The sequence below is a fragment of the Zonotrichia leucophrys genome, chromosome 5, assembly GCF_028769735.1.
Source record: "Zonotrichia leucophrys gambelii isolate GWCS_2022_RI chromosome 5, RI_Zleu_2.0, whole genome shotgun sequence".
NCBI classification, from domain to species: domain Eukaryota; kingdom Metazoa; phylum Chordata; class Aves; order Passeriformes; family Passerellidae; genus Zonotrichia; species Zonotrichia leucophrys.
In genome coordinates, this window is record NC_088175.1 from 18810224 (window position 1) to 18830372 (window position 20149).

The window sequence follows — 20149 nt, forward strand, 5'->3', positions numbered from 1 at the left end:
ATATTTTTGCTAGATTTGATCTTGTTTGAGGCTGAGTTTCACTTAGCATTTTACTTCATCTGATTGATTGAGGGAACTTAAATGCAAATACATAGAAAACATGCAGCACATTTCCATGAAATTGGCTGGTGTAAATATTCGAGTTTCCCAATGCTGTAATGAATGATAGTTCTATTTGATTCATCCTGGTGCTTGAAGTGAAATTAATATCTATCTTACATAAAACCAGGCAGATTTACCACTGTGCCTGTGGTGTTTGCTCTTCTTTATCTTTTTCTTTTTTGTATGCTTTTGATTCATAGTGCACCTGAAGCTAGAAGTGGACAGATTATCACTTGCACAGATAGATGCTATTCTGAAATACTTTTAATAGGTTTATGTTAAGATGACAGAGAAAAGGGACAATATAAAATATAAGCCCTACAATAATTGTTGGGAAACATAAAATTTTGGATGTGAAATCTTACCAAGAAAGTTGCAAGGAACACTTCTGGAGCTATAGTTGATTGAACATACATACCTACTACTCCTACTCCTCCTCCTCCTCCTATTATTATTATTATTATTATTATTATTATTATTATTATACCCATTATTTTTTCTAAGAATAATAAAATAGCTTCTACACTGTTTATGTAGATTAGCAAATTCTCTTGGGACCTCTCCCATATAGTCAGCAAAATTCCCAGTCCTCAAGTGCAGAAATGCAGTTAAACAAGATATGGCCAATGAACCAGACAGATCACAGGTTGGCCAGTTCTGGGTACCTTACAACAAGCCTCAACTTTTCAGTCACCATCTAAATAGTTTCAAGTGTAGGCATAACTTCATTTTCATACTGAATTCCCATCTCCCCCATCTTCTACCCCTCCAAGTAAAGGCACTCGGTGTTTTCTCAAGGCGTAAGGTGGTGTATAGTACTTCGTATCTATGGATGTGGGGTGATATTTAATTTCATTCTTCTGGGTGCTGGTTTTGGGCAGGCATCAGTCTACAAACTTCCACCCCTCAGGTTGTGCTGACCCGGTATGATGGGCCAGTGGGTTTCACATGGGGACAGTGTTGCCATACCTCAAGCAGATGCCACCTCCCTACACTGCTTCTTCCAGCATGTAGACTCCATTGAGAGGTCATTAGAGAGAGCTGATCTAGGTCTAGGAGTCCCACAGCAGCATTGTGAAGGAACAATGACAAAACTTTGTAGGATCTGTGGATTTGTAGGATCTGTTTTCACTTTTCACTGCTCTTTAGGCTAAAATGTTCCAACTCTTCTAGCTCAGCTACCAGTAATTAGAGTGCTAAATTGAGTGACATAACACACCTGTAATTGAAAAGGGTTTTGTTATGCCCACCCTGACTTTTCTGTGAGTCAACTCAGGTAGCTCTATTACTTATTTGCCCTCAGTGATCTAGGAGGGAGTTAGAGCAGTGGGAGAGGTGAATGTGCACATTGAATGACAGGTGAGGATGGCTCATCTCTGGTCAATAAGCAACATCTCTGGATGTTAACCAGCAAAAAGTGCTTCTAACAGCTCAGAAATCCAACATGTTTACTGCTATGTCTACATCACCTGGGCTAGCATGGAAAAATATTAGGAAGGGTACAGGTAAGCACTTTATATTATGTGTGCAGCTTGGAGAAAAAAGAATGATTAATGCTATCTCAAGATGGTATTTAATGGCGTACCTGGTATCAGAAATCACTGTTTTCTACAGAGAAGGGTACTTTATTTAGTCCTCCACAGGTAACTCTAATCACATCATATATCAGTAAAATCACTACCCTTTTGTTTTATGACAACAGAGCCACTGGTACTGCACCTATACTTGAGAGTCTCTTCTTGTTATCACTAAGTCTTTTCTTAATATGTTCCTGGATATAAATGAACGTGGAAGTAGTAGGAAATAAAGACTTGGAGAAGGAATGCTATATTCATATTAACATTTTTTTTTCATTTAGCACTCTTACATTGAAATGCCCAGAATTTATATTTTTTATTTGTGTCTGAACGTGAGCCCAATCATTCCACTCACCATAAAAAAATCTGAATAAAAGACATTTCTTCCATCAGGAGGCACCAATAATCATACCTCACTCTTACTGAGGATATTTCATCCACAGATCTCAATGTATTCTACAAAAAATTTTAAAAGTAATTTAAAAAATTATTGTAAACAGGTTTATGTTTTATGTGATTTCATTTTTCCTTTTTTCAGTTGAAACTTTTGACATTTCTCCCATAACAAAAACTAACTGGAGATACACAACCCTGATTATTGGGTGAGTCAGTGGTTCAGATACCCTGATACAGCTGATCTACTGTTGTAGCTTAAGATGTAGCTCAGGACTTGTTGAACTTCTGTCAGGCCTGGGGCAGCAGAGATTTGTGCATTTATGTTAAGCTCTTTTTAAATCATTCCCTACATGAATGTAGTGAAACACCTAGATGCAAATGATTAAAATGATCAGTTTCAGTCTTTTCATTTGTGCTTTGTAAACAGACCTTGAATCTCATTAATTTATTTGCTATTCATTATTGATTGGCTATATCACAAGAATGAATTTCAGTTTGTGTGAACAGTGTTTATTGGCTGCATCTGCTGTTCAGCATTACTGCTCTCACTGATATGTGGTATTGGTCACTCCAGCTCTACAGCTTTGTTTTTCTCCCTTGATTGGTTTAGTGGTCAAAACATGAGGCTAATTGCTGCCTTGGGAAAGGGAAGGTAGTGATTGTGGTGTTGTGGTACTAGAATCCAGGAACTCTTAAGTAGTGTGAATTAATAGATGGTCTGGCAATACAAAACTGGATTGAGACTCTCCAGACCACGGGCAGCAAAGATGTACAGCCACTGAATGTGGAGGGGGCTGTTCACATTTCCGTTTGCTCCTTTTGACACGCATGGATACTAAGTAGTTGGCTGAAACAGAATAAGCTTGCAGACAGAGCATGAAATCACTAGTGAGTGAGGAAGGGAGGAGAAGGGATAGAAAGAGCAGAGGAAGCAGGAAAAAGCAAGAGAAGAAGAGAACTATAACCTAGATGAAAAGAATTAGCAGTTTTATTTCTCAACACTCTCCTGTGCAATTGCTTTCTGTTCTTTCCTCTGTTATCCTGTAAATTTGTGGCAACATTTTTAAGCTGCTCGAGTATGTAGGTTTTACCTGTTCAGGACTTCTAGACTGGTTTTTAAAACTTAAACAAGCAGCTTTTATACTCCCTTTGCATATATAGGGCATCATCACAAATTATATCCTGTCTCTAATGTCTCTTATAAATGAGATACGGAATAAAATGGAAGAGGAATTGACTGAATTTGTTTGAAAAAACATAACTAGTGTTATCCAAATTACTTTTCAGTTTAAATTTAAGCCATTTTTGTTCTTCGCATATGCCAAGACTATAATTGCACTGGGCTTGCTGGTCTTTAAAAGAAGCAAACCTTTAATGATGCTTCTCTATCCTAAGTATCTGTAGCAAAATCTCAGTCTTTAAGTGCAATAAGATAATTTATTTGGGTGATACAGTGGTAGGAACAGCTTGAACCATAAGACTCTGAAGAGGGATCCCTTGGCAGCTACACCTTCAGTCTAAGTTTCCCACCCCTCATGGGAAATTGGTCCAATTACAACATTAACATGTGGAGTGTTGATCTCCACTAGTTTTCTTTGTTGTCTCTACATGGGCTATTTCTTCTATTATCCCTGAGGCTTCAACTTCTGTTAATGGGGGTACTAGCCTTTCTTCATTCTTTATCTTTGAGGATAAGTTGGCTCTGAGACCTTCTTTTACTTGGGTAGGTAAAAAGCTCAGGGTACCTAGGTGAAATTTCACAAGTTGCTGCCTCAATTTATTTCTCCAACGAAGACTAAACCACACTGCTTCTTGCTTGCTCCCCTTTCTCCACCTCCATTCTGCACTTCTCCCCACCCTGTGAGGATGGCCATAAAGGAGAATTGGAGGCACAAAAGGCAAAGAGCAGGGGTTGAGAAGAGAACAATCTACTGGAAACAGCAATGAGATAAGAAAATAGACAACAATACTAAGAACAGAAGTGTACAAAAGAGGAAGTGATTTACATGTGAAATGCTCACTAAGGACTCCAGGATGGTGAGCATTGCTGGACAATCCTGAAATTCAGTTTTTTCAACCAGAAGTCAGGATCTTCTTATCAGAAGCCAGAGGCAGTCCCTTTCCCACCTCCCTGGCAATGATGTGGGGTGATACTGAATGACACCATGGTCCTGCCTGAAACTATGACAGTATGTGACACTAAACCATTAATTCCCTTTATTTCTTTACACAAACCAAATTAGATAATATCCAATCTCTCCTTTTCATGTAATTGCCAAACTGCACTAAGTACTTCAGTCTAGAAATTATGTTGACAGGTTTCTGGATATAGTTGATCAGGTCTACTTTGGCAGATTAACTGTCAACATCATTGCATTGTGACATGAATATCCAGAGTAGCTAAAGTCCTGTTGAATTTGCTAGTGCTAACCATTTCCCTCTCACTTTTAAAAATAATAACTTTGCAGAAATTAGGCTCATAGCGTACTTGAGAAATAAAGTTGATAAACTCTGAAAACATCCATTTTCCCAGAACAATTTATTTTGCACCTGATCTTTCAGTGTTTCATACTTGCCTGGAGATGGCCAACAATGATTTCTGTGGTTGAAGGAAGAATGATTATTTGCTCATGTCATAGTTCTGTATCTTGTGTCTAATTACCTCTTAAATAATAAAAGACTGGCAATTCTACCCAAACTTCACTGATACTCCTATTGTACTGTCTTTGGTGCATTGCCTTCTGTTTAGGTAAGCATGTATCAGTGGGAGAGCATGAGCTAACCTAAACAGTACAGTTATTGATCATATATGATTTGCTAAGAAATTTTTTCTCGTATTATGTTTTCTGACAACATGTAATTTCCTTCTTTAAGGGGGCACAACTTCTAATGATGATATGCTGGCTGATCTACTGTTGTGGCAAGCATGAAGAGACTAATATAGAGGTAAGGTTGTTCATTTAAGCAGAAAGGAGTTGCTTGTTGCTTTGATGGAAGCCTTTCTTCTGGTACTGCCTCTGTGTGACATTTCTGGCTCAATTTTCTGCTACTCTGAGTTCAGTGACAATCCTTCCCTTTAACTGCTTTGAGTCGCAAAAGGAAGCTTGACTATGAAAATTAACAGAATCTCAGAGAAAGAAATATTCAACTATTATGATATAATTGGAAAATAGAAGTAATTTTGAAGTGTATTTTCTAAAGTATGAATTCAAAGACTAAGACCTTGACTGCCATAAAGTAAGGTTTACTGTTAGCTAAAGGTAACTTTTAGTTTTAACTAGAGTAACTGCATTAATTTAGCCTAGCATGAGATGGCTCTGTGTTTTAGAAAGAAAGTGTGCTCCCAAATCCCAATGGATAGTACTTCAGCAAACACTTTAATTCTACTCACTAAGCCCTTTGCAGCTTAGAAATCTTGGGTCATGCTAAAGTGACGTTAGGTTGGCTGTGTCCTGGGGATCAGGAAAAAAAATAAATTAAAGAATGAGAATATTCAATGCTCACAGGTTTTTTTTTTTTTAACACTAGCAAATGAATCTACATCACTCAGATTTTCAGCAAAAGGGCTAATATGCTAGAAGGACCAGGAGTCTGTCATAAATGTATAAAATATCATAGTTATTTTATTTATTTAAATGCCCTTCAGCAGCAAAACTATGGTATCTAGCAGCATTTAGAAAGAAATCTTAAGCTGATATGAAGTGGCACACTTACTGCTGCTTTTCCATATTAAAGAGAAAATTCTGTTTTTGAAAGCTGACTGTCATGATTTAACCCCAGTCAACAAATAAGCCTGATACCAATTTTTGCTCAGTTTCCCCCTGGTGGGATGGGAGAGTGAATCAGAAGTGGAAAAAATTAGAGAATTCATGGGCTGAGATAAAAACAATTTAATAGGTAAAGCAAAAGCCACACACACAAGCATAGAAAAACAAGGAATTAATTCACCACTTACCATGCACAGGCAGGTGTTCAGCCATCCCCAGGAAAGCAGCATTTCATCCCATGTGGTGGTTACTTGGGAAGACAAACTCCAGAACTCTGAAGACCCCTTCTTCCTCCTTCTTCTCTTCCCAGTTTTATATACTGAGCATGACAGGATACTGTATGGAATATCTCTTTGATCAGATGGGGTCAGCTGCTCCATCTGGATTCCCTCAAATTTCTTGGATATCCTGAACCTGGATATCCAAGATGGGGTGGTGTGAGAAGAAGAAAAGGGTTTCATTCTGTGTAAACACTGCTCAGAAATACCCAAATATCTCTGTATTATCAACACTACTTTCAGCACAGATCCAAATGCAGCTGTATACCAGCTACTGTGGATAAAATTAATTCTATCCCAGACTGAACCAGCATACTGACTCAATGAAATGTGCTGCATTCTTTGATTCAGAGTGTGAAGGTCTAAAGAGCAGCTGCCTTGTTCTAATGTATTCAGAAATTGTAACATTTTTTTGGTGAGAAATGTGCTTTGTAATAAATTGTATTTGTTGCCTCTTTTTTTTCCCCCAGAAGTTCATCGCCTGTTTTTCCTGTTCACTTATTTGTTTTGGGCTATAATGCTACAGGTTCTTTTCCATTATTCTCCTTTCTAGGGATTACACTGAGCCTTTGTCCATTTAGTTACTCTTGACTAATACTCCAGTTGCCTATTCCTTATTGAAAAGTCATCTGTCCCCCATTTTGCTTTATTTATCTGCAGTTACAGCTATGATGGTTAGGTCTGTGTTAATTTTGCTAGTGTCTTCACTGCAAATAATCTTGTTCATTTAAAGGAATAAGGTTCTGAATGAATATAGTAGAGTAGAGTAACATGTTTATGCACAGCACTTCACTAGTCATCATGTTATAACCACTCAAACATGTTGCCAACATTACATTTCCATCCAACTCATGCATAATATTAAAAAGATGGAATTTTTAAACTTTATCTTACTAGGAACTCCTGAGTATATAATAGAAGTGTTCAATAATTTAAAGAATGAACATCTGTGAACCATCCAAGGCTTGGTCTCTTTTGAGTTATAATGGGAATGAAGTTCTTGAAAGGGCGCTTGAAACTAACCTGAAATGCTCAAATATCAATGATTCTAGTCAATGTTCTATTTGAAGCAACTTTTCTTTCTGTGTTTTGATAAGACAATTTGTTTCCCCATAGTGAGGTTTCAACCAAGAGACCATGCTCCAATTTGGATATATTTCTATTAATGACATAAGGGTCTTCTCATGAAATAGAAGCCTAATGTCCAGGAAATCTGTTTGGTTGCAAAGCAAGACAAGAATTTTAAAAGAATTATTAAATCAGCCAGAGTTTGATGCAACATAAAGGGTGAGAATCTAATTCATTCCATAATTTGACTCACCCATTGAGACCTTGATGCATTTCTCATTAGTACAGGGTTTGACAAAATAATTAGTTTCTGCCACTCATTTATACAAGGTGATGTTATTACAGCAAGTCAAAATAAGGGAAAAATACCTTGCTTTATATTTCTTGACACTTGTGGGGTCTTTGCCAATAGAAATAGGCATCTAACATGTAAATTCATCATTGCCTTTGAGAGTTCTGTCAGATTTTGGGTTTGCCCTATTCAATTTCCTTCCTTTCCCCCCACCCTCCTTTACTGCTATGACCTTTGAAACAAGAATGGGAACTGACAGACTGACTAGCTACAGAAAAGAAAATAATTAAGCTGACCACCTGCAGCACTGTCAGAAGCAGAGATGGTAAACTGAAGGAGAAAAAAAAGGGAGAAAGCCCATTTTTCCTCTGATATTTTTCCATCATACTTCTTCTGGGGTATATATCACTCTTTAAAGATTCTCTATTTCATCCATTAAAAATGGCATGTTATATAATATATGCTTAAATTAGAATGGGTATAATAGAGCTCTGAATTGTTTTGATACATTTAAAAAAAGCATCTGCAATGCCTCATAACATATTCACTTTAGAGAGAGTGTTAATAAATATTCAGTTTATTACACTGTCCTGCCATGCATTTTAAAAATCTGCAAAACGTATTTATTTAAATAATTGGGTACCTGTGCAATTAACAACAGCTGTTGCATTATGCATGATTCTTGGCTACTAATAGTGAGGATCAACTGCAGTGTTCCATTAGTGGTTTTCAATTTGTTGCTGAGTTTTCTGTAACTGATTGATGCTACTTGAGACAGTCCTCAAAGCTGCAAAACCAAAAATAGTATGTCTCCCATCTCTAAGAAAATCCTTTCCCAAGGGTTCCCTTTCCTTCACAACTAGAATGAGAGTGGGCTAGCGAGAGTGAGAAGACATGATCTCACATTCTCCATCATGTGTCATGATAAAAAGCTGCTCCTGGCTGCCCGGCAGGCAGTGACATTCAGTTATACCTGCCAGTTTGCAACACAGGAACTTGCTCTGTGGGCTGTAAAAAGGTCAGGGTGTTGTCTGTGATTCTGTGACTGTGCTTATCCCACCATCCTGATGGGAGCAGCTTCAATTTGGACTGCAGAGTTCTATCACATAATCTGAGAAACATTTCACACCACACAGTCAGTGTAACACACCCAAGTGAGAAGACCCAGGCTCTGAGGAAATGGCAGACAAAGCTGTAAATTTAACTTGTGATTGGGGGCACTTGGACCAGCTGTATGAACAAGGCAGGTTTATGGATAGCAGATAGGAGTGTGCTCATGGCTAGCTTTATAGCTGGTAACTGAGGGGATCTGGGGAGCTTTCTTGTACCTTGCTCTGTCAGACTGTGTTCTGCAGATCTCTATAAAACACCACTAAATCCAACTGTACTCTAACCTAAGTGCTGACGGAACTTTGGGAAGCTTGAGGTAACAACTTCTCCATGTTATGTTCTGCTGATTCTGAAGCTGTGCCTAGACACCATGCTGGCCTGGTCTGTGGCACCCACCACCTGCACGTCTTCTTAACACAAACAACTGGAGGGATACATGGGAAGATCTGTTCATAAATCCTCTTCAAGAATCCCCGAATCTCACTTGCACAAGGCCTAGTGCTTTTGCTGCCATATTTATTCATGGCACTTGTAGAAACTGCAGACTCCTTCCAGGCATGTCTCAATATCAAGGGCAGCTAAGAGAATTCCTGTGTGGGTCTGCTTGCAGAGCTGAGCTGTTCCCTGGGTGTGATAGCATGCTGCCAGACATGTAAAGTGGGAGAAGGGGGTAAAAAAATCATGATGAGAAAGGAGGAAGCCGAGAACTAATGTGTGTCAAAGTGTTATCTGGAGCAGAGCCTTTTCAAAATGAACATTGAACAAGGCTCTTTCCCCTTGGGAAACTGGCTTATTTTTTATTGTTTTCTGATGTGGTATCTCCATCAGAATTTGAATATCTCTTTCTCCATCCCTGGGAGAAAGGATTTTTGTCTGTCTCTAGGAAACTTGGAATTATTCAGCACATATGATAATGCAAAATTTAGCATGCTGGTAGTAGATGTTCTTTCCGTAATAGTTATAACTAATGGAATTTCTTCTGAATCATGGATATCTTGAGTCAGATTTTAATTCTGTGGATGTACTGGTTTTAAGATCAGCAGGGAATTAAACTCCAAATAAGCCACTTCCCTTTCCATGACACTTTCAGTAAGTGGGGGACAAAATTTAAAAAATAAGGCAATAACAGGGGTTGAAGTAACAATTTACTGAAAGCACAAAGCAATGAAAAAAGACACAGTAACAACAGTAACATTATTAGCAAAAGTATACAAAACCTGAGAAGGTGATTTTTCCACAAAAAGATATTGTCCACTCACTGAGAACAAAACCAAGATTGTGGATGCTCCCTGTAGGATGCATCAGTGTGGTTTCCCCAGACAAAGGCAATATGGACCTGGATGGATGGATGGATGGATGGATGGATGGATGGATGGATGGATTCCCATGCCCTGTGCCATGTGGTATTTGGGGAAAAAAGGCAATATGGTTGCATTGCCCAGGTGGTATTTGTGAAACAGAGGCGATATGGTGGGGGAGCTCCCACAGCATGAAAACAATGAAAAACAAGGACAAAGAAATGCCTTTAAGTGAGGTGGTCTGAGTAGGCATCTGCAGCCACTTCGCTGAGCTCATACCCATGCAATTGCTTCAGCTGCTACCTCTACCTCTGAAACGTTCTTGCTCCAGGGCTGACTCCGAGCCACCTCAGCCTTTTTGGGTTTGGCCGTGTCTCAGAGCTGTCCCTTCAGCACCGTGTCGGGGAGTGGCGCCGCTGTCCCTTTCAGCACCAAAGGTCTGCAGTCACACTGGAGAAAAAGTGAGGGGGCAACGTGTGGGTGGCAGAGGAACTGAGTCTGCAGGGGTGGATGGTGACAGTCCCTTCACTGGAGAGAGCGAGGGATGATGACTCACTCATTATCTGCACCCTTTCTCTTCCTGCTGAAACCCACAGCCACAGTGATGATGGGCTTGGTGTAGAAGAAATAACTCTGTCACACACAGAGCATTAAACCCCTTTCTCTCTAACCAGGACAGTAGAAAAACTCTTTTGTATAGCAAATTTTTTATTTGATGCCTACTCTTTGTTGACACAGCACTTGCAGACACCGAACCAATACATCTATTAACTTTGAAAGCTTTGCACAACCAAGCAATCTCTGCATAGAAAATGTGTACTGGTATGCAGACTATAGAATTCCACAAGCCTGAAACCCTTGTAGCACGAATCAAAAGTTTCAGCTACATGTAAGGCCCCAAGAATGAGAATGTGAATTCTCAAGAGCAAGACTCAAGCCTGAGATCAGTAAGTGGTGAGATGTTAAAGGCATTAGGCAGCAAGGTTTACTGCTGACAGAGTAGTCTGGCACCATGCCTGTATTATTACAGAAATGTTACCAGTATATTGTTTTCATCTGCACACAGACCTACAATATCTGGTTCAGTTATTTCACATATTTTATAGTGTAGTAGAGCATTGAGGCATATGGTAATAAAATAGCTAGTTGTTCTACACATTTTGTCTCTTTTGCTGGTCATGCAGTGTAATTTACAATATGTTCTCTAGGTCTGTAGAAGTAATGTGTTTTCCTTAGTATTTTCTAAGTTGGCTGAATTTGTGTGGGGCTCTTTTGTTTGTTTTTTTCAGGACTGTGCTTTTACATATCAGACTTTAAGCCTCATAAAAATGGTTGCAAGAGAAGAGTTTGATTTGACAGGGTGGCCAGGTTGTGCTGTTCAGCTGTGAGACACTGCACAACAGCCCTCCAGCTGAAGTTGTTCTTGTGGGGATTGTGTTGACAGAAGGTGTTGGTACAATATTGTCTTCCAGGACATAGATACTAGTGAGAAGAAGGATATTTTCAAACCCCAAAACTGCAGAACACGTGCAGTGCTCTGGGTAGCACTGACTGCTGCTGGGAACAACAGAGAACCTGACAGCTTAGAGCTGCTGCATCTGGAAGATCCTAAATCTTGGACAGTGGTAGACAAAACCCTGCTCTACCTATTTATCGAAACTTGATGGTCCTGAAGTTCCAAGACACTGAGTGGCACAAAATGTTGAGATATCTGACATACCTGAATTTTCTTCTATCAAGAGGAGACAAGGATAAGCAAGAGATACATATGGCTTGTAGAATGGACACACATGGATCCAACTGAGCAGCAATCTGCACATCACACATCCCTGGATCATGAAGAGCAAGGTTTACCTATAGAAAGACATCCTCATAGTCCAATAGAAGAGCTCCAAGCAAAAGCCATAGAATGGCATCATTTACATAATGGTGTTACATTGTCTTTAATCTCAGGTAAAACATACTCTAGTCTGGTTTCATTATATGTGGTCTCCTTATGATTGATAGCTATAAGTATCCAAAAGCAAGAAATAAAACTATTTAAATGCGTTATCTCAGGAACAAGGCTGAGAGATTGATAATAATCTATAAAATTGTATATGCACACATAAATATTTATTTAAAGCAGTTATACAGCTAGAGGATCTCCAGAAAAAAAGGCAAGTGTCTTCAGTCCCTGCAGGAACCTGTTGCACATAAAACTGCAGCACGGGCACAACAAGGGGACATAAGCCATGTGATAAGAACAAGGACAAGAGCTCTGTTCAGTGTTCCCAATGCCAGGAATACATCTGGCAGCTGCTGCTCTCTTGCAGAACAAAAGCGTACAGAGTACATGCTGTACATTGGAATAGAGCGAACTTATGAGATGGACTGACTGATGATGACCTGCCCTCACAGGAGGTTCTTTGGTTCAGTAAGCAGTGACAGCCTATTCTGAGCACATTGCTTGTCAGTTTGCCATGTGAGTAAGCCTGCACGGAATGGTCCAGATTCACAGCACGTGCAACACGAGGTGTGGGCACCTATTTGCATGCAGGACTGCCTGGAACTGAGATGATGAAGTCCAGCTCCTTCTGTTCCTTCCCACACTAATCCAGTAAAAGTACCCCAGGCTGCAAATCTGATTTTCCTTATGTAAATTGTTTTAGGAATTTCAATTTTCTTAAAAGCTATACACTTCAGTAAAGCAAACATACCTTAACTCTTGGGAAATTGGCATGTAATAGGTTACAGAGCTTGGAAAGGTAGTTTGTTTGTTTGGGATGAACAGATTCTTCGTGTGATGATGTGTCTTAGAGTCCTCACAACTTCTCTGTGACATCAACTGAAATTTACAAAGTGCTGAGTTAGTGAAAGTTAATTTGAAAATATTTACTTGCTATCTAGCATTCCTTTTACAAAACAGACAAAGAGAATAGAATGAAGGATTCATTGTAAAACACATAATTTTAAGGGAAGATAATGAAAGATTTTACTATGAAAAGATAAACAGAAGACAGTTTTAAAAGCAAATTGTACAAGAGGGAGGCTGTCTGGCAGATAGAACATCCAAATTATGTCTGATGGGTTTTTCTAAAGCAAAACCACAAAACCAGTTAGCAACCACCACAGTCTGCAAAATTCTGGTCCATTTTTCAGAAAAGTGTTTATAGATTAGATGATAAATGATTATAAAGCCAGGCAGTTCTTCATACCACATCCCTGCTGCTGGGTAGTGATGTTGCTTAGCAACACTTGAACAGGAAGAATCCTGGATTGGCTTGTGTGGAGTGTCAGTGCAGGTTATGTTATGCATCCAGAGAAGATACATACTGGGTTCATGAGCCATCTTTTAGGTCTTTCCTTAAAACATAATTTTTTGTAAATAGATATTTTGATTTCTTACTTTAGCTACCTGCCCATGCTAGATATTTCTGTATTTCATATACATGAGGAACTCCTTGACTGGGCAGAACATACTAAGTGAATTTTGGAGCTATGGAGGTAATGGTCTACATTTTCTGAAGATTTACTACCTCTTTCTAGGATATTTGCAAATATACCCACTCAGTAATATAAAAGGTCACATTTCCGTTCACTGCTACGCCACCCACACCCCATGTATGTTATCTGGTTTACTGGGATAAACCTTTAAAGTACTTACTGGTTAAACAGGCATTTGCTCCCCCCTCTTCTACCCCTCCTCATCCTCTCACCCCATCCCCTCCTGGCCTGGTGTCTGTCCTGCCCATTACTTGTTTGTGACCCTTCCTATTCACATCTAATCACAGAATCACTAGGTTTGAAGAGACCTTCAAGATCAACGAGTCCAGCCCTTGCCCCAAAACCTCCACTAGTGCCAGTCTTTTTAGTGCCAGTCTCTATACTGAATATTTGCACATATCTACCACTCAGCACTGGGCTTACTCAATGTAATCCAAATTAAACTGAAAACTGGGCTCATTGTGAGAGAGATCTCTTGTAGATGTCTAGCCATAAACCCAGAATATCTAAACCAGAACTCTTAAATGTTTTCCTTAAACCCTCTCTATTCCCTGATTTCTCACTTAACGTTGACCATAGTAACAGTCTACTTGTCATGATGATGCACTATTTGAGAGCATTTTCTTTCTTGGTCCATTTGCCCATCTGACTTATCAGCCTTTTACTTCTGAAATAGAAAGCTCTTTCAAGTTTTATACTCTCTATCCTAAAACTATTGTCCAAAATATTTGTGTTCTGAGTATTGCTCTCTTTTGAGGCTTGACCGATGTGGTTTAGTCCTCTCCCATCCATTCAGAAAGTTACTGCAAAGATCATCTCTCCACAGCCATTTACTGACTGTGCCTTGCTCCTATCAAGCATAAGGTCCTGCTCCCCACATGGACTCCTTAGCTCATGCTCACTCTTGCATTGCTGGTTCCCTACTCTCATTGACTGTCACTTAATGAATTCCTCTAAGATATATTTTAGTTCAGGGCAGGAACCCTAGCAGCTGTGAAGTTTCTGAGTTTGTCTGACTGGTTCATTTATATTCAGGCCACTCAAAAAATCTGCTAATCCTGTGACTGCATTCTGTGTTTGTTGTCTCCAGAGCTGACACTGAGGAACCCAACAAAGCTGTTTCATTATGTGATGTGGGTGGCAGTACTGTAGGCATCCCTGCTCTCATTGCTCTTATGTCAGCTGCTTCTGTTTTGATTGTTTCTGACCTGATGACTAAGAGATTGGAGCATCTGATATTTGAGAGGAGGCTGGCATATGAGGAGGGAGCTGGGATTGTTTAGTCTGGAGAACTCAGAGGGGATCTCATAAAGGTATATAAATACCTGATGGAGGAAAGTAAATTAAACAGACCCAGAGTCTACTCACTGGTATCCAGTTAAAGTACAAGAAGTAAAGAGGAAAAAATAATTGAAGAAATTCCTCTCAAACAGAAGAAACAACCATTTTTTACTGTAAAGGTAATTCATGCTTCAGCAGGGCACCCAGAGAGGCTCTGGAGCCAACATTCCTGGAGAGCAACTTGTTCCAGATGATCATGGATTTGAACGAGGTGATCTCCAAAGGTCACTTCTAAACTCAGTAATTCTGTGTCCTTCTGCTTCTGCTTTGAAGTGCAGCTTGCAGCAATTAAAAAAAAATAGTGAAAAGCAAAACTAAAACCCCTGAAAACCCCTAAGAGCTTTTTTTTCCCATGTTGAGTGAGTAGTTTTTTGAGGGTTTTTTTGGGACCAATTTGGCATTTGCCATTCTTTCATCACCACAGACACCTATGAATCTTGGGTGCTTCCTTCTCTGTAGGAGTTGGATGGAACATTTTTATTGGCCTTTTCTTGAGAAATGTCTGCACATACTGTGTAAGCAGAGATGAATGCAGAGACCACGGTTCATTGGTGGGAGGAGTAAGAAAGAAAAGAAAGTCTTCTGGAAAGAATCAAAAAACTTTTGCCATATTGAGTTTCACAGTTCAAAAAGCCCACAAAGAGAGGTGGTGGCAGAAGCCTTTTGTGGCAAGGCAGCCACTGTTATCAGCAGATCACCTTGATGCATAAAATCTCAGGTGAATGTTGGCCTGGCTGCTGATGTTCACTGGGACCTGGGAGCAGAAGGGAGGCTGGATCCTAGCACAACTCTGGGAGGAAAGGATGTTGTAACTCCCAGTGAGGTGCTGGCTACAGGGTGAGTGGAAGGCAGGTTGGCCTTCACTGCCACAGGCTTTGACCCTGTATAATTCTCACAGCTTCTGGATGTGCTGGCAGTGCTGTAATTACTTATTTTATCCAGCCAAAATTATCCAAATGAAAGAGGCAATAATACAGAATCAGTTTTGTAATTACCACTTTTTAAAAAAGACTTTGTACAAGTGCCTGCTTCTGTAGGTTGTTTTTAGAACATAACTGCAACCACAAATTCTCCCACGTTTTCTTTTGAGTTGCTGCTTTTATAATTTATTTCTTGAACTGTATTCACTGCATACAGCTAGCAAGCCTTTTTCCATTCAGAGTACCAAACTTCATGCAGATTTCATGAATCTCTCATGGATCAATCTAATTTTCTGCAGTTTTCTGTGTCTAATCTGCAGTTTTCTGTGTCCAATGCATCATAAAGATTCACTGAATTATGCAAGAAATATTTGATTTTTTTCTGAAGGCTCTAAACATGAAAGGAAAATCAAAACATTTAGTGACATTTTGGCCTTTGGATTATTTTAAAAAATGGTGCAAAGTTTTCAGCTAGACTTTGACAGCATTTAAAAAGAAATGCCAGAAATGCATTTTCTTGTATCTTAAACTCTTTAAGGATTTTAACACTGTTGAGGAGAGAATGGTATTATAATTTCCAAGATCACAACTCCTGCTCCAAAGTCTTCTAATATGTTTATAAGCTCCCTTGTAAAAGAGTTGGATATAACTTCAGTATTAAAATTTTCTTTGCCTAGATAGCACAGGCACAGAAAACCAGACTATGTTACATTGATAGAATAGACAAGCATTTTAAGAATGTTTGCCTGAAGGTATACGGAGCATTTGTTTTCTTTACTCTCTTCATAGATGTAACTGATAGCCATGCCAAATATACACTTTCTCAGGGGAATGGAATCTACCTTGGGCATGCATTGGAGCTGGATGAAATAGAACATGTAAAACAATCAGACACAGCAAAAATAGCTTCTTTTATAGGTTTAGAGTCTTCTGGAGATATTTGAGAACTCACAATTTCCTAGTTGCTAACTAAACCCACTATCATCATTACTGGACACTCACATTAAAATAGCCACAAAAGCAGAAGGTGAATTTTGCAGAGACTGAGAATACTAAGACTTTTCTGTTCCTCCTTTGGATTATTTAAAAGTGGGTTTTTTTCACCTTCTAAACAAATACTGTGATGTAGCTATTAAATCACTGCACAGAACGAAGGGAAACTATAAATAACAGGAAATTTGAATAGGGAATTTTAGGAAGCATTACTATATCTGATTAGTAGTTAGCACCTCTGGTACAAGGTTATCTTTTATGGCACTGAAAAATATACCAAATGTCACCAAAATCTTGAGTTTTTTCCTGCTGTATGTCTTGTGTTTATTTGTATGCCACAGTGCATGACAGGATGTTTCTAAGCCTAGGAAATGTGTTTTTCAAAGCCTAAGGGAAAGTTCTGTTTTCCCAAGAAGCCTCGCTAAGTAAAGATGCAGTGTGATTCAGTTTCAGAAGTTCAGTTATTAAAAAAAGTTGAATAATGTGTTTTTAGGCATAGGTATAGATTTCACTAATATATTATTTGATAAGAAATGTGCAAATGTATTCAAAAATTTTGAAAAGGAGAAGGTATTTTTTTCTCATGCAGCGTCTTGAAACCAATTATTCAGCAATATTGGTGTCTGAAAGCTTAGGCATCTTCAAAAGAATTTTGATTAATTTGCTTAGTCTTCCTACATATTGAAATCCTTCAGCTGTATTTTCCAAATCAACAATGATACATTTTTACACTTTTTTTATATAAGAAAAAACCTTCTAGTTTCTCAAAAGGAAATCTCTGTTCTCATGTACAGAAACTAAGATAAATAGTTGTCGGTTTTTCTGTTGTTTGAAGGGCCTGGAAAGGCCCGGAGTGGCCTTGGGACAGCCCGCGTATCGAAGGACGAGAAGAGGCTTCAGTTCTTCTTTCGGTTTTTATGTTTATTAATTGTTTATCTAAAAGATGTTCTTTCAGCCCGACAGAGATCTGCTCAGCAGTCAGCCATGAGCACACTGTGCCGCCCTCCGTACAGCCACCTATCTTTATACCCATGGTTACGTGTACAATATTTATCATTTTTCCCCAATACCATTTATTCTTATTACCCGGTGCACTTTCAGTAATAACCAATCCAAAAGTGCCACCATCACCAAAGAAGATGGAGGAGAAGAAGAAGAAGAAGAAGAAGAGGAAGGACAGGACACGCCCCAATTCCTCCATCTTACTTCTCTAAACCCCCCTGTACATAAATCCTAAACCCTGTGTCTCACCCTCTAATTAGCTAATCCCTTCACCATTCACCCCAGTGAAGCCCTCCTATGCTCATACAGGTGTTGTCTCCCGTGTAGGGTCAAAGTCCTGCCACCAGACACTTCTGGCAACATTCCAGGACTCCCGAGCCCCCCAAGGGTGGTCTCGGTGGCTCGGCATCTCAGGACTCAGATCCTGAGATCCCACAAATAGTCATATAAAGTATTTTCTTTACTAGTCCTATATTTCTCAGTTTCAGCAATATTACTTGCCAAATGATATTACAAAGGTATTCTAACATGACTGCTGAGTATGAGGATAATAATAATAATAATAATGTGTTACATCTCCAAGTGAAAATGGGCTAAGCTAATGGCTCTTCCACAGGTGTGCTTGGGACAGGCAATTAGTACACTTGTTGGCTAATTTTTATATAGTAAAAGAAGAAATAAAAAAAAAGAAAGAAATTTACTGCCCATCACTTTTTAACCTATTTTTCTTAAGATATTGCCAAAATTGGGTTTTTCTTTTTTACTATGACACATACTACATAAAAATATTGATCACATCATCTAATGATATTTGTATGGAATGGACAAACCCGGCACCATTTGTTGTCCATGTAGGAAGTTTTATATTGTGCCTTTTAGCACAATATGAGCCTTTCAGAATTTATTTCTTTTTCATTCTCTTCTAGGTACTCTTTTGAGTCCTGCCGCTTTCAAAGAAAAATTGTAGCAATTGTATACAATAAGACAAATCCATGGAGGGGACAAATTCAATTTTTCAAGGAAATAGGACTCATCAAATATTATTTCTGCCTGCTGCCTTGTAAAAAAAAACCAACAAAAACCACTCAAGAAAACATCAAGCCCTGAGATTAAAAACAATCCTATAAATACCCTCAGTGTTAGAATCTGCCTATGTGTGTAAAGTCAGCTTGTAAGCATTAGCAGAATAAGGCTTTAGTTTATAAATATAACCTGACATTCAGAAGATTTTGATTTCAAATTCACATAGTATTAACATTTCTGATCATTCTTGAATACACACTAAGGTAGTAAGGTAAAATATGGCTCATACTGGCACTTATTCAACAGATGTGCACTGTGTCTTGTGCTTGAAGGAAGGATTAATGAAAACCCTCAGTGGTGGCCTATCTTTGCTCCACCTGAAGCCAGTGGGCACTTTGCCTTTCATTTCAATAGAAAATCTGGGTAAATACTAAGCATGTCTAAGACTCTGATGCACTGGTTTAAAAAGAATCTGAATTCTTAAGCTTTTCTTACCATATGCTTTTCTTACCACATTAAAAAATGAGGCAATTTTAACAATGGACAGGAGATATTCAAGCTATCAGTGAGCATCCTCATAGATTCAGATTCAAATAATAGTTCTGCTAGAGAAATATCATCTCCAAGGCCTCCTGCAAAAATATGCTATATAATTAAAAGTAAAAGTAAAAAAATCCAGATAAGATTCATGTCATTAAAGCTGGAATGAGAGTAGAGTGCAGAGTTATAGGGGTCAGCAATATGATCAGGCAAACACTGATCACAATTAAAAGCATTTTGTATTTTATATTCATCTTAGTGGTGTTTCCATCATCTGACCTTCAAGAATGCGTAAATGATCTCATGAGGAAAGATTTATCTCCTCACCTTATAATGGTTAGCTCTTACTTTGGCCTCCAGAAGTGCACACAGTGTTCTGGGACCTTTGCCATACCTGTGCTGAATAGGGTGTGTAAATCATGAAGTGAGACTCTGTTCTGTGTTTTTTTTTTTCTTTCAGCGGTTCTTACTGTTTGCTTTGCTTCATTTTTTAAAATGGACACAAACTTGAATCCTTAGCAAGCCTTAAAATTCAATTCTGATAATGCAGTGGAGATTTATCAACATTTTCTCATCAAATAGATTTTGGCTACAATCTGTTAGATATTTTAAGAGATGAAGTAATCATGACCCCAATATAAAATTAGGTAGTTGGAGCAGCTTTCATTTATACATTGTGCCTGGCATGGGGAAATTGATTGGTATCTGATAATTTATAATCTATGGATAAAAATGCAATTTCCAGATTATTAAAATGTGAAAAGGTCATACTTCAATAACTGAATAGCTTAAAAAGCTAAATTAAAAGATTTTTCAGAGGACACTTTAAATCAGTGCTGTTGACAACCAAAGAGACAGAACTATTTGAAAGAAGAATGCTCTTTCCCCTCCTAAAACTGGAGCTCCTGCCTTCTTTGATTTTGCATTATACGCACTCAGAAGTGTTGTACTGCTGT

At 38.7% G+C, this 20149-nt stretch overlaps 1 long non-coding RNA gene across 1 annotated transcript; it reads left to right on the forward strand.

Annotated features, from left to right (window-relative positions):
• The first annotated feature begins 1442 nt into the window (after positions 1-1442).
• Positions 1443-18706, forward strand: LOC135448651 (uncharacterized). The gene is made up of 3 exons (XR_010440546.1): positions 1443-1607; positions 4950-5021; positions 18557-18706. It is a non-coding gene; the product is annotated as an uncharacterized LOC135448651 (long non-coding RNA).
• The last annotated feature ends 1443 nt before the right edge of the window (positions 18707-20149 follow it).